The sequence below is a fragment of the Staurois parvus genome, unplaced genomic scaffold (assembly GCF_062004578.1).
Source record: "Staurois parvus isolate SC_StPar_1 unplaced genomic scaffold, SC_StPar_1.0 ptg000047l, whole genome shotgun sequence".
NCBI lineage: Eukaryota > Metazoa > Chordata > Amphibia > Anura > Ranidae > Staurois > Staurois parvus.
The window spans coordinates 2,405,633-2,422,539 of NW_028317843.1; the positions used below are offsets into that span (position 1 = coordinate 2,405,633).

Here is a 16,907-nt window from a genome sequence, read left to right on the forward strand (position 1 = left end):
GTAATGGGGAATGTAGACATCCAATAGGCTGACGCGTTTCGAGGACTTGCCTCTTCCTCAGAGCTGGCATCTGGCTTCCGGAACATGGAAGCCAGATGCCGGCATTGGCCGGAGGAGATGGCCGGGGACGCTGCAGGGGACACATCGTGGGAACGAAGGACAAGGTAAGCACTGCAAGGAATCCGTGAGCAACGCCGCATGGTAAGCACGAGTGCAGCTCGGGGTTACCGCTTTTGGTACTGAAACTTTACCCTGAGCTACACTCGGGAATAACGTCAGGGAGGTTAATGACTGTACATTTATGCTTCATTCCCCAGTAAAGAAGTTGTTTATCTACATGCGGCCTCTGTAAGAAGTTATTCTGGAGTCGTCTTAGAAGTGGGGACAGAACAATCAGTGAGGTCACCCGGGAGAAGTAGAGTCAGCATCTGGTTACCTCTGGGAGTGAGGGGGTACAGCTGTGCAACCAGGAGGGTGGGTAGAGAATATGGTCACCAGTCCCCACCTACACATTGAGAGGAAATGAGTGATAACTACAGGGCAAGGCCTGTAGTCTTTGGTAGAGGTATTCCGGTGCCTGCTATAGCCACGCACCAGGTAGACCATCACCTGCTTACAACTTCATTGTAAATTTAAATCAATGGAAACACATCCAAATGCATGAGAAACGTACAACAGCATGCTAAAAAAACTCATAACACAGAGGTGTGTTTCCAGTCCAAAAGCAACATTTATAAGCAGCACAACTGCTGAATCTTCTCCAGAGGTTTACCCCTTATGATTAAGCTCTAGTTGGGGAGAAATGCATCAGCAAAAACACAGTCTGATGGAATGTGTTATGATTGGTGGACAATAAAGCTTTTAGGATTCAGTAGTTGTGCGGCTTACGTAACCATAGACAGCCACAGTCCACCTTCTATTGGACTTCCAACCTAAAACACTACAGTTCCTCTTTAAGTACCTTTTTGATCCTTAAAACTTTTTCTTTCCCAGTAAATGGAGCTTCCCCACACATACATATCACAGATCATGTTGCTGTAGGCCTTTTCTTAAAAAAAAACTCCATCGTGATATTCACATTGCCGGTCCAGCTAAAGATTAGGATGCAGCCATATGTAGATTAGAAGGCTGCATTGTAAGTTTACTGCTGCAGGCTGAAACATATTTCCTGATTTTATTTATACTAAGCAGATGGGAACTAGAAAACATTTTCTCTAGGGGAATATTTATATGCAGTGATGATAAGTAGAACATACAAGCAAATACATACTTTAACATTTTTTCATCTAGAGTCTGTATAAAGCAGGATTTGGATACAGTGCATTTTGCCAAATGCAGAAGGTTATCATGGAAAGTGAGAAAAATGTATAGCATCTGACCATATTTTCCAGAACGATTAAACAGACTGGTGCAAAAGAGTGGAAATCAGTCCAGTTACATATTTATCGCATTGACAAATGAATTGTATTTTCTTCTGGGGTTAGTCCGATCCCCCCCAAAAAAGTCTGTCCTCCACTGTCATTCATACCTTTCTGTTTTTTATACAGTGCATGCATAGTAGACATTGTCACAGAACTGGCACAGCTTTCCTGTTGTTTGGCAGACATTCTGTTTTTTTTTTTGTTTTTTGTTTTTTTTTTTACAATTTAGAATAGATAAGTCTGTTCCAGTGTTCAGTAAATACCAAGATCATCCAGTCAAGTCAAACATATTAAGCTGATTCAGCTCAGTGCAATCATATTTTTATGATTTCATTTTTTTTCTTTGTAACTTCTTGATGTAAATAATGGGGTTGATTTATTTAAAAAGTGGAGAACCTTAACCTTGCAAAATGAATGTAAAGTAATGGTGAAGCTATGTTCACTTCAATCATCCAATCACGTGCAAGCTATTAAATTATGTTTTAAAGAATATGTTGCCCCAACATTTCATATTCTTGATATGTGCCAGCTGTACCATGTACTTGTATGAAAAACTATCCTGTTTTCTTTGCATTGCTTCTTTAGTGTGAAATACCCGGTGATCCTGCCAGTCCCTTTACTTTCCTATTTCAAACTAACCATGCTAGGCATGAGGGCACATCCATCCCAGCATGGTCACTGCTTTGAGAACAGCCTGCCTGTCCTCCAATGATCAGACTTGTGCTGACACACCTCCAACAGCTAATCACTGGGAAGATCACTGTCCTGCTACTTCTCCACCCCCACCTCTCCAAACTCCTTATGCTGCTGAGAATAGAGGTCAAGTGATCACTTAAGATAAGATTTTTGAAAATTAAATGTTCATTTTTCCTATTAAAGAAGCTAAATCTGTTGGGTGGATGTACTAAAGGCAAATAGATTGTGCACTTTACAAGTGCAGTTGCACTCATTTTCCCCAAAGCTTAGTAAATGTGGCAAAGCTTCACTTTATAAAACATACCCAAATAAATAATAGAAAAAAAACAGCATTTTGCATGTACATGATTGAATGATAGAAATCAGAGCTTTACCACATTTAATAATCTCTGTGGAAAATAAATGCAACTGCACTTGCAATATGCAGAGTCTATTTGCCTTTAGTAAATTCACTCAACAGATTCAGCTTCTTTAATAGGTAAAAATTAACATTTCATTTTCAAAGTGAACATTCTTTACATCTTTTGTAATGAATCTGTTATACCAGTGACTGTGTGAGTGAATGGTTTAAAAAAAAATGGATATCATATTTAAAGTGACTGCCATTTCACCGGCTATCTCTGATAACAGTCCATAGCAACCCTTAGATAGCAGCTGTGAAAACTCAAACTGGCAAAGGGCAAAAGATGGATAAAAGAAGCTGAGGGAGAAATAAGGTAATTTTAGATTGAGTTTTCACAGCAGCTGCTATGTAGGAATTACTAAAGAGCTGGGATGTGAGAATGAACCAATAAAGCACATTGTTTAGATAGCAGCTGTGAAAACTCAAACTGAAAATAAGGCAAAGGGCAAAGGATTGATGAAAAAAGCTAAAACAAGAGTAAGTAAAGTTAATTTTAATATTGAGTTTTCACAACTGCTATGTAGGGCTTACTAAAGAGCTCTGCCATGATAGAGAAAGCAATAAAGCACATTGCTTAGATAGCAGCTGTAAAAAAAAATCAGATCTTAAAGTGTTACTAAACCCAGGACCCTGCATTCACTATATATGGCCTTCCACAGTACACAGTACATGGAAGTGCAATTATTTTAGTAAATTTTAACTGCTAAATACCCTTTCTCATCAGCAGTTGGAGCAGTCTTGTGACTTTAGCAGAGCACTGGTTAAAGCTTGTAGGAGGAGTTTTCTTTCTGCTCTAGGAGGATGCAGAACCTCTGATCGCTGTCTGGACAGTGCTGTTTGGCCCTGTGCTGATCACACACACTCTCCCAAGGAAAAAAAAAACTCTAGCAATATACACCAAACTGAGCATGTGCAGAGTGACTCCACATGATATCTCTTGTCAGGAGATAAGAGGGGGACACTGGAAGAAGGGGAGGATCAGAGAAGTCAGGATCAAATAGCATTTTTACACAATGCAGAGGATTGACCCCTTAGGTTCCACAATGAGTATAACAAACATGTTTTACTGCATATACAGATTGATTTTACTGCTGTGGGTTTAGTAACACTTTAAACAGTCTTTGTGGTTAAAATGACATCACCCCCCTTGTTTCCAATTAGCTGGAATTATTTCCAGGTCAGCCAATAAAAGTAATAGAAAAAAAAACAGCAGCTCTGAAAAGGATGGATGAAAGAAGCTAAAACAAAAATAACGGTTGTTATCTAGAGTTGATTATTACAGAGTTGTGAAGTGAAACAGAAAGTAATGATTAACTTACAGTAATCACTGTACACAAGGACTGCTAAATGGATAGTATGCAATATCACAGATTATTTAAAAAAACATTACCACAGCATATTTTAAAAAAAAACAACAACAGAATACTGTACATGACAATACATAATACAATTAGAAATAATAAAAATAGGAACAAATGAAAAAAAAATAGGTGAAGAAGGTTATTTGCAAGCAAATGGAATTTAAGCTTGGCTATCATGTACCAATTTAATAATACTATAGAAAAATAAACTATATTAAATGGTTATGTTAAATATAATACAATAAGTATAGCAATAGTTATTTTCATATATAGCGAATATATTTTAAAGATAAATGAACATACATAATTATTTACAAATGTTTATTAACAAACTCCTGACATGCCATAATGTAAAATGGTCATTTTAGAAAAAACCTATACCTTTTATCACTAAAAAAGTTCTTAAAATCCAGGCAGGCAGAAGGAACTATTTTTCAGTCTCCTTTCCTCCAGAGATCAAACTGCAAAATTGTAAGTTTGTAGCAAGTCACAAGGTGAGACGCTGCAGTAGAGGCTTAAGCCCTTTTTCACACGAGCGTTCTGTATGTTCGCTTTTCATCTGTCTGTTTACGGATGAAAAACAGACCCCCATGTATTTCATGTATGGACTTGCGGATGTATATGTATGAACATCTTTTTTCACATCCGTTAATGCCGCATCCGTTAACATCCGTTTTTTGAACAGAAAAAAACCCTATTTTTCTTCCACAAAAAAACGGAACAGACAAAAAACAACGGATGTAAATGGATGTAAACGGACCAAAAACGGATGTAAACGGACCAAAAACAGATGTCAACGGCTGTAAATGAATGTAAATGGACCAAAAACGGATGTCATTGGATGTAAATGGATGTAAACGGATCAAAAACGGATGTAAACAGATGAAAACAGACATAAGGGAATGAAAAACGGATGTAAACGGATAAAGAACAGATGCAAACTCACCCGTTTTTTCTTTGAAAAACCGTGACTGAACTGAAGAAAAAAACAACGACCATGTGAAAGGACCCTAACTGTGTCAGACCTTAGTAAGCACAGCCAAGAATAGCACAGGGACTAGGATGACACAATTGTATCATCTCTGAGTCTAGTAAGTGGATGCTGACACTGAACGGCACCTGAACAAAAATAGTTATTAAAGTGATTGTAAAGTCATAAGGTTTTTCATCTTCATGCATTCTATGCATGAAGGTAAAAAACTTTCTATGTGCAACACCCCCTCCCCCCCAATACTTATCTAAGCCCCCTCTTGATCCAGCAATGTGTAGTCTCGGCTATTCCGGGACTCCCTGTTCTCGTTGGCTGAGACAGAATCAGAAGCCATTGGCTCCCACTGCTGTCAATCACAGCCAGTGAGCCAATGAGAAGAGAGGGGGGCACCATACGTCTTATCAGGAGATAAGAGGGGGACACTGAAAGAAGGGGAGGATCAGAGAAGTCAGGATCAAACAGCATTTTTACACAATGCAGAGGATTAACCCCTTAGGTTCAACAGTGAGTATAACAAGCATGCTTTACTGCAAATAGTTGGTATACAGAACACCCCCCTGAAATGTCACTTTCTGCTAATGTGAAGAAGACTGCACTAAGGTACTAGTCAGGTTCTAGGTAACCTGTACAACAAAACTGTCATTTTTGGTGAGATACTCCATAAGAGTTAATTACTTCAGAATGGATGCTAACACTTCAACTTTTCTCATCAGAACTCTGAAAGTCTATCAGCTGATTAAAATAAATTAGTCACTCCCATTCAGAATCAGTCCTGCACAAGACATGATTTAACAAAGGCTTCACCTTCAGAATAGCAACAAGTAGGAATCGGCAACGTTTGTTAAAATCCTTGTAATGTACATAGATCACCCAGAGGGGATTGTCTTTTTCTCAGCAAAAGTGGAGTTTCTTAAAGTGGTTTCTTAACCTCTCTCACAGAACTGGGCTTTTTTCCATGGGGCTGCATATTTGCCTACCTGTCTTTGTGCCAGCACAAAGACCGGGGTGTCACTGAGAGCCCCGGGTCCCGTTCTAATGATCAGAACCCAGAACTCCTGATTCCAGGTCACTTGATTGCTCTGATAACCTTGATCAGTCACTGTGAAGCCCACCCCTTGTTTTTTTTTCTCTCTGAATGGAGCCCTGCGCGCTCCCAGCACACATGTCCGGTACTCATGGAACAGTCCCAATCTCCTTTTTCGATCGGGACCTTTCCCGATTATATGACGGCATGTCACGGCGGTCACATGACCCTAAACCCCGCCCCGCCTCCCGGCTTCTGGAACCCTTAAAGGGTCGGGAGGCGCTGGCGTGAAGGGGTTAAAATAACAAACATATCATACTTACATGCTCTACACATTGCTGTGGTATTGCTGGATCTCCTGGCTTCTCCTTTTCGGTAAGCTACTTCCTATGGGGGCACTTGTGCAGGCTCACTCCCAAGCCGCCTTGTCTGAGTCCATTAAGATAGACAGGGCAGCTTGGCTCACAGAATTTGATTGACATCAGCGGGAGCCAATGTCTTCCACTGCTATCAATCTGTGCAGTGAGGGGGGACACAGCCGAAAAGGGCTGCTGCTCTGGTGAACATCCCTAGATCGGGATAAGGCTCAGTTATGTATAATGGGATAATGGGGGGCTGGGGGACACATGCAGCACAGAAGGTTTTTTTACTTTAATGCTTTACAACCACTTTAAGCCTGCCATACACAGCTCATGTTTTGGCTGATTCAGCCACAATGTGAGCCTTCCGTGGCCTCGTTGGCACTATCTAACTTACCAAAAGTTGATTTTCAATCAACTTTTGTTAAAGGAGCCATGTTGAAATTTTTCAGCTGAGAAGTTACTACATCCAATCAGATGCGGTCATTGTCGTGGTATTCTGACAGTCACGGGTGATAATGCTTTCAAAATACATAGCAAGCAAAAGAGATTCCTTCATTCACACTGTTTAGCATGGATGGAGTAATCTACTCACGCTATCTACACATATGAAGCTAGCTTTAGAGATCGTGTTGCTGGTAAGCGGTCACCAGCGATCAATCCTGTGAAATCAGTTTTAGGCTAGATAGATAAATGTTTATTTTTGTTGTTATTCTACTAGCAGCAGGGGCGGACTGACTATTTGGAAACTCGGGTCAGTAGGGGGCCCCGTGAGATGCCCCTGGTACCTTTTTCATAGGCATTTTTGAGTTTGGGCAAGGACACAGGGGCCCCATGATCCCCTATTGCCCAGGGGCCCCATGAGTTGTCAGTCCGCCCCTGACTAGTAGCATTTTTAACAGATTTATCTACTTAAATCTACTAAATAGTTTGGTTTGTATAATACTTTAGAGAATTAGAACAATAGAGAAAAAATATGTTTATTTCAATATTATGAATACCCTGGAATGTTTGCACTTAAAGTGGAATGAAAGGCAGGTGTAAAATGTGTAAAAGTTGTTTTATTTAGGGGGATTAGAGGCACTCTTCCCACTCTTCATCACTTCTGCAAGCCAAAGCAAGACCAGGAGGATAGAAGGAGCCAAAGCACATTCCTGATAGAACTCTCATGAATGGCATCACAAATGGTGGTGGGCTGGCTGAGACAGGGATAGAACTGGGAAGGATGAGGGGCCAGACAGGATAAGGGAGGGGCCAGGTGGGACGAGGACAGGGCTGCTCAGAGCTTGGCTGTTATTCATACACAGACACCAACAATGGTGCCAGGAAGTGCCTATGTGCACATTTGGCTGCACAGTCACACCCAATGTTGGAGAATATCAGGAGGATTGCTTACTGTCTACAATAGATTATTGTTTCTAATCAGACAATCAGCATTTACAATAATGCATAATGTAAAGATTATAGCTATTGTACATACTAACAATAGGCAGATTTTCTTTTTTAACAGGTATTCCACTTTCATTATGGTAAAACCACTGCGCCAAAATCAAGCAGATGCATTACTTGCAATTTTTTCTCATGGGATTTCATGGGATTTGACATACTTCCATTCCTTGGAGAAATTAATATCTCAAATTTACCACTCTATTTCCTTGAGTTGTTATATCCATTACCTAGTGAAATTCTATTTGTTCCATACATTGGCCTGCTCAAGACACGGTCAGTTGGCCACATGACCATATTTGGGTAATAGTATTGTTCAAATATGGCTATATTTGAGCAACAATTTCACTAACCCTGCCCTTTCCTTTATATAGCTGATGACAACTCAGGGAGCTGTCATGCGGCCAGTGTCACTGTTAGGCATTGGTCAGGTGCAGCAAGTCATAATTTTTTTCAGCAAGTTAGCGGTGGTGGGCATCATGATGATGATGAACATTGTTTGTTTTTTTTTAATAAAGGATTCATGAAACATTTGGGTGCCTCTATTCTAGGCTACAATTCTTTATTTTTTGTGAAAAAGTAGCCGTATTATGTACCCCATGCTCATTCACATGGGAGGGCAGTATCTGGGGCCAGCCTTGTTAATAACAAATGACAACTGCTGCCAGTAATTTGCCAAAAATTTAAAAAAATGCTTTCCTTTGTAAATGTCAGCTGTAAAGAAAAAGTATTGAAAAAATGTTTGTTTTGCATTGGTACATGTTCCCCAGCGCTTTGCCCAACCCCCCCCCCCCCCTCTCAATGCTATTTATTTTTACACCCCTTCTATATTAGCCCAGAAAGTTGGCATTTTAATTTGAAATATTTGAATTCCATTTAGTTCAAAGGGGTTCAAATTTGACATCTTAAATTCTTTGACGTTTAGGAACCCCTGCCAAAGCAAACTTAGGGCTGTTTGGCTCATTACTTAGTAAGCACAGCCATGAAGAATATACATTTCACTTTTCACTCATATTATAAAAGAGAACAGAGGAACAGATTGTATAATTTTATTACTCTAGGCTGGGGAGAAAAAAAAATCAGAAACAAAAGGCAGAGTAAAGGTTATAGTCTTGCCTTCAGGTTATCTCCAGTTTCGTATTAGTGAAAGGAGAAATTAGTAAGTTCAATTTCATTTAAACAGCACCATTATATTTCGCAGCACTTTACAAGAAATATGAAGGCAATCACTTCAGTCCCTGCATCCAAAGAAACTTATAACTTAACGTACCTACAACAATCATATGTAATAGAGCCAAAATGAGCAGAAGTTATTAACCTACAAGAATCTTCAAGGAGGAAACCGCAAGAAAAATTTACATAAGTCAGGAGAAAACATACAGTATAACCACAGACCCCAGTACTGTGAACTCACCTACACTTTACATGTCTTCATCCAGTACTGTAGCTAAGGAGAAAACTGCAAAAACGGAAGAGTGCCAATTGAAGGAAGCAATTGCAAAACACTCACTTGTCATGTGAGCCATTGCCCTTTTGGAAGTTCCAGGTGAGAAGGGTTACAGGTATACATTCATCATATCTTTTCTCTCCCTAAATCTCCAGGAAGACAGCACCCCCTTTGTTCACGCAATTTCCAGGGTCAACATCTACATCCTTGACTGAGTTACAGGCTGAGAGATGATAGTCAGTTAAATCTTGGAACTTGTTTTGTTCTTGGCTGTGTTTACAAAGTTGTGATACAAAATTAAGGAGCCTCTGTCAATCAGCAACTATGGGTGGGCTGGAAGGAGAGGCTGAATGTAACCAAGCATTGGCATGGTATGCAGTACATTTTTGCCTGGCAACACTAACATAGCAAGAGTACCCTGTGGCTAGTGTTGTCATACGTTCTGGAAAGATCAACAGCTATTTTTTCATTTAAAAATGTTTTATTATTTTTGAAAGAAAGTCTACATTATAAAAAATAACAAAACAGAAGTCAGAAGATGCAGTTCCCTTACAGATATTCAGATATCACATCACAAGAATGAAATGGTCCTAATGTGAGAGTATAACGATTGAGTCTCAGCTGGACAGGTGGAATAGAAGAGCCAAAGAAATGGCGTAATTATTCTAGGGCCTGGAACTGTAACCAACAAACTATAAGACTAACATCAGTCAAATGGTGACAGGGGCAGCATTACTCTCCAAAGATAAGGTGAAGCAAGTGTACCATAGGTTTGGGCAGGGCCAGTGCAAGGATTTATGTCTACGCAGGCGAAGGTGCATTCTGCCACCCTCTCCCACCATTCTCCCAACACCCCCATCCCCTCCACAATGGTAGTGTGTAATTAGGAGGCAGGGTTATGCATTCCCTGCTTCCCTTCACTGGCTACAGGCAGCTGGCAGGTGAGGAAAGCAAAGACTTCCATGCTTCATCCAGTAGGAGAGAGGCCGCAACATTAGGGAATTTAAGACAGGTATTTTAGCCAATTGAATCCCAGAGACCTTTTTAAAAAAAATTTTGTTTATGTAGCACTACTCTCGTAAGAGCCACAGGACTACTGTCAAGGTCTTCTCCATCAGCTTTGCCCCACAGCCAGGTACTTAGACTCATGCACATATTTCTTCAATGACCAGTCTAGGCCGCTTCTCGGCCTTTTAGCTAAGACCAAGTGTAGTATCTGTTCTTATCAGTGTCCAGTGGGGGTGCTCCCGGCCATTCTAGCTTTGCGGGGATGGCTGTTGTATAGTACCCTCACTGGTATGATGGGGGTCTGGAAGGCCAGTATCGGGGGGACAGAAACCGGGGAGCGCCACGAGTTAAGCTGGGGCCCTGGGAGTAATTCCCCTGAGAAAGCTGGAAGGACCCAGTACCTCCTGATTTGGACGGATCTACCTTGGTCTGGCCAGGGGCTGGGAAGGCAGAGTAGTCACCTCAGGGGTGCTCTGAGTAGCACTTGGGTGTGGGACCCCACGTTGTGAATGAGCACATGGTCACCGCTTTTAAACACTTTTTGCACTGCGCCTCTAGGACCGGGCCTTTTGGCCAAGTCCTGGGCAATTTTTTTTGCTACAGGCCTCAGGGCCTGGCCAGTGCACAATTTGGCACGACCACTTTTTTTTATTTTTATAGATTATTTAATTATTTATTTATATTTTTTTTTTCACCCCACGTTTGTCACTTTTACTTATGTGTGTGTTTTTCTTCACATGATGGAGGGTGTGGGTCCTCGGGCCTGCCCTGAAGTCTAGGGGGAGGATGTGTGGCCTTTTGGTTCCTTCCTCCCCTGATCCCTAGGGGGTTTTCTCTTCGGGAGAGCCCCCTGACCAAGTACTGGATGTCCGGCTTCGGCTGGACATAAGGAACGGTGGTCCACCAGGCCTTTTGGCCAGGAGGACCAAATGGGAACCTTGTCCCCGTCAGGAGCTTCATGCCCCAGGGGATCAGGGTAGTGGTCCAACCCCTTCGGGGGTAGGACAAAGCACACCCCTAAGTGCACTTTTTGTGTGGTGTTTTTGCACTTGCACTTTTTTGTGAAACACTTACGGGTTTTTCGTTGTAGTTTGCACGTTTGCGGAAATTTAAAAAAAAAAAATCTGTTCTTATCAGTGTCCAGTAGGAGTGCTTCACCATCATTCCTGCTTGCGGGGATGATTGGTTGTACAGTACCCCTGCTGGTAGGATAGGGGTCCTGATGGTTAGTACAGGCTGGAACAGAAACCGAGGCGCCCACGGGCTGCTGGGGCCGGGGAGTAATTCCCCCTGGAAAACCGGAGGGGCCCAGTTCCTCCTGGTTTGAATGGATCTACCTTGTCTGGCCAGGGGTCGGGGAGACAGAAAGTCCGCGAACCAGTATCCCCTGAGAGTGGTCGCCTCAGGGGTGCTCTTAGTAACACTTGGGTGTGGGACCCCAATGTGTGAAACGTGCACATGGTCACTGCTTCAAACACTTTTCCTGCACTGTGCCTTTTAGGGCTAGGCCTTTTGGCTAAGTCCAGGGCAATTTTTTTTGCTACTGGCCTCAAAGCCTAGCCAGTGCACAATTGCACGGCCACTTTTTTTATTTTAACTTATTTATTTAATTTATTTTTCTCCTCACGTTTGTCACTTTTCACTTATGTGTGTGTTTTTCTTCTCACGGATTGTAGGGTGTGGGTCCTCGGGCCTACCCTGAAGTCTAGGGGGAGGATGTGTGGCCTTTTGGTTCCTTCCTCCCCTGTCCCTAGGGGGTTTTCTCTTCGGGAGAGCTGGCTTCGGCTGGCCACAAGGAACGGGGTCCGCCAGGACTTTTGGCTAGGAGGACCACATGAAAACCTTGTCCCTGTCAGGAGCTTCACACCCCGGGGGATCAGGGTAGAGATCCAACCCCTTCGGGGGGTGGAAAAAGCACACTCTTAAGTGCACTTTTTTGTGTTGGTGTTTTGCACTTGCACGTTTTTTGTACACTTATGGGTTTTTCGTTTTTCGCACGTTCGTGGACTTAAAAAAAAAAAAACAGTCTAGGGGAATTGTTTTTATTTTTGAAAAACCTGAACAGTGATGAGGGAATTAGATGGGATACTACAAAAAAACAAGAATTATGTACAGTTATGAATGTTAGGTTTTCTTTTGGATAAGCTATGATGAAACCGTGCTTAAAACAAACAGTAGACCTCAGTTTTAAGACAGCAGTAGTAGTAGTAGCAACTAGAGCAGAGTCCCTTGGAGTAGGAGATTAAATGGTCAAAGCTCTATCGAACACCAGCTGGTGTCCCCTTTAGCTATTCCCACAGCTGACTCCCTAGCACCAGACGGGGTTAAGTAGCACATAGTCTCTAAGGTCCTTTAGGAGTGCCTGTACTCACAAGGCCCAAGAACAGCTGATTGCCTTCCTCTGTGATACCAGACCAGATCTTTAGTAGACAGCCCTTCAGTCAGCTTTAGCAGAAGCCAGGTGTCAGCATTCAGGCACTCAAGTCGCCCACCTGAGGCCTATGGCAGTAGATCCAGCAGCATTGCCTGGGAGGGAAGCATGCCCTCTCAAGGCTGGAACAATCCTATACAAGAAAGACTCAGAACTCAGTGTGCTCACTGACTATATACAGTCACCCAGCCTGCCTTCAGAGCCTCTCTCTCTGGGATAGGCCAAAACTGTATATATTTTCATCTGCTCCACACCTATTATCCAGAAGCTTCTCACGCTTTCTGGATGCAGAGAGAGCTATCAGTCTGGCTGCAGCTGATCACACTGAACAGACCTAACAAGCAGAACACAGCAGCACGGATTACAGTGTGCAAGTTATGCTTTCACCTAACAACAACTGCAATCACACCGTCTGCTATATAGTAGGGGGCTACATATACTTGTTTTAAAATCATTTTAGGCCTGAAGATTACTTAAAACCACCAAAACACAAGTTTTCTGAAAGCAGACACCGTAGAAAATGTATTACCAATTTTTCAGCAAAAAATAAAAAATGAGGTTGTGCGAGTAAAGAGTTACCTAGCATCTTGAACCTAAAAATTGTGTGCACCCGGGAAATGCTGAAAAAACTTCAGCACCCTATATTTTTTCATAGGTAACGCTTTAAAAGCCCCTACAACAGTTTAGAGGTATGCAGGAGCTTAATTATTAGGAGTCTAAGGAGGAGTTTTAAAAAATGCTACTTCACCACTTTCAATTAGACCCCAGGTATTCTTGCATCTCATTTACGTGAAAAGCTTTCACAATTTAAATTTTTTTAATATGGTGGAAAATAGCTGATCACATTGCAATCAACTACAAGCCATGCTGATTAATTCAGAAATGACTTTCCCTTCCATCACAAAAGTCTAAGTCAAGCTTGTATACTGCTTGCTATATCATCCTAATTACAGCAAGCAGTTAAAAATAAGTGCCTAAACCCCTCTGCTTCTCCAGTCTCTATACAGCATCCCTAACTACGGTTGATTTCTGGCAGTCTTACAACCTCCCAATTATAGCAGTCTGTGGCTAGTGTCCAAGACTGACTGTTGGGTGAGTGCCAGGAGCACATAGTTGTCCATCATTATAATATGCATTGTGCTACATTTATCTACAGTTCCTATTCATTCTCTGTGTTTGCTTGGGGATGTATTGTGCAGCTAGATATGTTTTTTATGTCTGCTGATGACAAATTTCTATTCCTGTCTGAGATCTGTGTATATTATTGGAATCCATTTGACTTTCCTGCTCTGATCAGATAAGCTTGTTTAGAATGGAAATACACCTTGGCTCTTGTAAGGATTGTCATTCTAAACCACTGGTTGGCCTCCAATATTTCTACCATGGTCTGAGCTGCCTGCTGTCACCATTAGGAAAACATAATCTGTCGCTATTCTATAGGGAATGTGTTATTAAAACCGATGTATTGTTTTTTTTATTAGATAAAGCTGTGTATGCCATCAGGTTTCAAATTAACTTTGCCGCTTTATTAAGAATTCACTTTTGTTACAAGCTGTTAATGTTATTCATACCATATATGTAATAAAATTTTAGTGTGAAAGGACATTGTTCCTCAACTCTGTTAAGCAATACACACCTTAATAAGAGCCAGTGAACTGTTATTTAGACCCCTTATGTTACAAATGATGGGGCAGCACTGCATGCCAGAACCCAAGGGGCCCAATCAGGTTGCTGGTTTCTGCACTCCCAAGACCCAGCTGTTTCTAATTCAAGGCTAATATTCCCATATACACACTATATTGCCAAACGTATTGGGACATCCCTCCAGATCATTGGATTTATGTGTTCCAATCACCTCCATGACCACAGGTGTATAAAATCAAGCACCTAGGCATGCAGACTGCTTCTACAAACATTTGTGAAAGAATGGGTCACTCTCAGGAGCTCAGTGAATTCAAGTGTGGTACCGTGATAGGTTGCCACCTGTGCAATAAGTCCATCCCTGAAATTTCCTTGCTACTAAATATTCCACAGTCAACTGTTAGTGGTATTATAACAAAGTGGAAGCAACTGGGAACAACAGCAACTCAGCCACAAAGTGGTAGGTCACGTAAAATGACAGAGCGGGGTCAGCACATGCTGAAATGCACAGTTCACAGAACTGTGAGTCAATAGCTAAAGACCTCCAAACTTCATGTGGCCTTCAGATTAGCACAATAACAGTGTGTAGAGAGCTTCATGGAATGGGTTTCCATGGCCGAGCAGCTTCATCCAAGCCTTACATCACCAAGTGTAATGCAAAGTGTGGGATGCAGTGGTGTTTAACACGCCACCACTAGACTCTAGAGCAGTGGAGAAGTATTCTCTGGGGTGACCAGTCATGCTTCTCTGTCTGTCAATCTGATGCACGTGTCTGGGTTTGGCGGTTGCCAGGAGAGTGGTACTTGGCTGACTGCATTGTGCCAATTGTAAAGTTTGGTGGAGGGGGGATTATGGTGTGGGGTTGTTTTTCAGGGGTTGAGCTTGATCCCTTAGTTTCAGGGAAGGGAACTCTTAAGGCATCAGCATATCAAGACTTTTTGGACAATTTCATGCTCCTAACTTTGTGGGAACAGTTTGGGGATGGTCCCTTCCTGTTTAAACATGACTGTGCACCAGTGCACAAAACAAGTTATTATTATTATTATACAGTATTTATATAGCGCCAAAGGGTATGCTCAGCGCTGTACAGTAGCAAGTGGGACAGAACATGAGACAAGACAGTAACAATACAATACGCGAGGGGTTCGAGGGCCCTGCTCTTTCGAGCTTACAATCTAGGAGGGAGGGGAAGGTGGAACAGGAGGAGATGGCTGTAGGGGATGGAGTGGCGGGAGGAGTGGAGGAGGTTAGTTGTTAGGTGAGGTCGGGTGTTAGGTGAGGTTGGGGTAGGCTTCCCTGAAGAGGAGGGTTTTCAGGGTGCGCCTGAAGGTGAGGAGGGTAGGCGACAGTCTGATGGATTGGGGTAGGGAGTTCCAGAGGATGGGGGAAGTCCTGGAGAAGTCCTGCAATCGGGCGTGGGAGGAGGAGAGTAGGAGGTCCTGTGAGGAGCGGAGGGGACGGGTAGGGTAGTATTTGGGTATCAGGTCAGTTATGTAGTTTGGGGCGGCATTGTGAATGGCTTTGTAGGTCAGAGTTAGCAGTTTGAGTTTGATGCGTTGGGCAATCTGGAGTCAATGAAGGGATTGGCAAAGGGGGGAGGCAGATGTGGAGCAGTTGGTGAGGCGGATGAGTCTAGCCGCTGAGTTTAGGATCGACTGGAGTGGGGATAGCGTTCGTTTGGGTAGGCCAGTGAGAGGGGAATTGCAATAGTCCAGGCGTGAGATGATGAGCGAGTATACGAGTTGTTTGGTGGTGTCTGGGGTGAGGAATGTGCGTATCTTGGAGATGTTGCGGAGGTGGAGCCTGCAAGATCTACAGTTCCATAAAGACATGGATCTGTGAGTTTGGGGTGGAGAAACTTGACTGTCCTGACCTCAACCCAATAGAACACTTTTGGGATGAATTAGAGTGGAGACTGCGAGTCAGGACTTCTCGTCCAACATCAGTGCCTGACCTCACAAATTCGCGCTTCTGAAAGAATGGTCAAACATTCCCATAGACACACTCCTAAACCTTGTGGACAGCCTTCCCAGAAGAGTTGAAGCTGTTATAGCTGCAAAGGGTGGGCCAACTCAATATTGAACCCTACGGAATAAGACTGGGGTGCTATTAAAGTTTATGTGGCAGGCTTCCCAATACTTTTGACAATATAGTACATATTGCTGAGTGTCAACAGTCAGTGCATTGATCTCTTGACCACATGTGATGGAGCGCTGACATCACTATTAATCTGGTGAACAACGGGGTTATATTTACTATATGGACATGACTTTCTTTCCCCTTTACTTTATGGTTGGTTTAACATATATTTAGTAACTCTACTCTATAGTTTATCTTTCTAAGCTAGGTTCAAATGAATATATATTGTAATCTATATTATTATCATAAATCATTCTTTTATATAGATTATTTACCTCTTGGCAACTCATATACTTACCTAAAGTCAGCACCATAATTAGTGAAGCCCTTTGTATATTTACACATCAAGCTTGCTATGCATGCGGGCAGGACTTTATAGATCAACAATTTTTGATATTTCTCATTTCTGACTTATTGATTATCTTTTGAAATAAGTGAAGGCTGTAACTTATATCTTTTTGGAGGACTGGCACTTGTGGACCTCAGTGATTGCTTGTGCACTCCATTTTTTCATCTGGGAGAAAGAGGGGGAGCCATGGC

General features: G+C 42.2%; 1 pseudogene; it reads left to right on the forward strand.

Moving 5' to 3' along the window:
* Positions 1–10,325: 10,325 nt before the first annotated feature.
* On the forward strand, positions 10,326–10,441 carry LOC149470389 (U2 spliceosomal RNA; annotated as a pseudogene).
* Positions 10,442–16,907: the final 6,466 nt, after the last annotated feature.